The sequence below is a fragment of the Pediculus humanus genome, genomic scaffold (genome assembly GCF_000006295.1).
Source record: "Pediculus humanus corporis 1103172108290 genomic scaffold, whole genome shotgun sequence".
In the NCBI taxonomy this organism is placed as follows: domain Eukaryota; kingdom Metazoa; phylum Arthropoda; class Insecta; order Psocodea; family Pediculidae; genus Pediculus; species Pediculus humanus.
This window is the reverse complement of record NW_002987859.1, coordinates 570206-571097: the sequence shown is the minus strand read 5'-3', so window position 1 is coordinate 571097 and position 892 is coordinate 570206.

Here is an 892-nt window from a genome sequence, read left to right as displayed (position 1 = left end):
AAAATGTAAGAAACCGGAAATTAACATTATATTCTCTTAATTGGGCCCAAAGGGATTTCAATTGATTGGATATTTTACTTTAGTACACGATTAGGTTATACCAGTTGCCAGTTTATAAGATAAATGAACCTTTTAAGTCTCTCAATGAGGGTACAACAGGAAAAAAAATTTTTTTTTTTTTTAGTTTGTGTTAAACCTTACGCGCGCTATAAATAATAAATATTATGGATTTAATCAAAGGAAACTCAGTCCCTTATTATCTTGTATTTCTATTAAATTAAAAGCATTAAAAAAAAAATTTATTTATTTATTTATTTTATTTACTTTGACAGAGATAGAAAAACTTTTAGTATATACTTTTTTTCATCATTGTGCGAAATAGTGTATCTTTTAAAATATTAAATTGAAATGAATTAAATTCGTTTTGTGAACGAATAAAGTTTTTTTTTTTTTTTTTTTTTTTGCACACAATAAAAAAAAAAAAAAAACCTTATTCATAAAAATAAGGATAAAATAAATAAATAAATAAAAATGGTTTCCTCTCCTCTTTTTCTATTCTATTCTATTCTATTCTATTTAAATGTTTAAACAGATGGCTAAATAAAATTTTTTTTAGAAACCGCCCTTAACATTCGAAAATTCGAACCCGCAGATTTTATCATTATTATTATTATTATCATTTTGAATTTTTTATATAATTTTATCCCGGTATTATTATTATTTTGTTTTAAAATCCAATCCATCTCGATTTTTTTAATTTATTTATCACGGATTTTGTTATCGATGAATTATCAAATAGGGACATAATTAAGTCGTGTAAAATATTATGTATCGCGTTATTTATTTATTTATTTATTTTATTATGACGTCATTATTGTAAAATACGAGAATC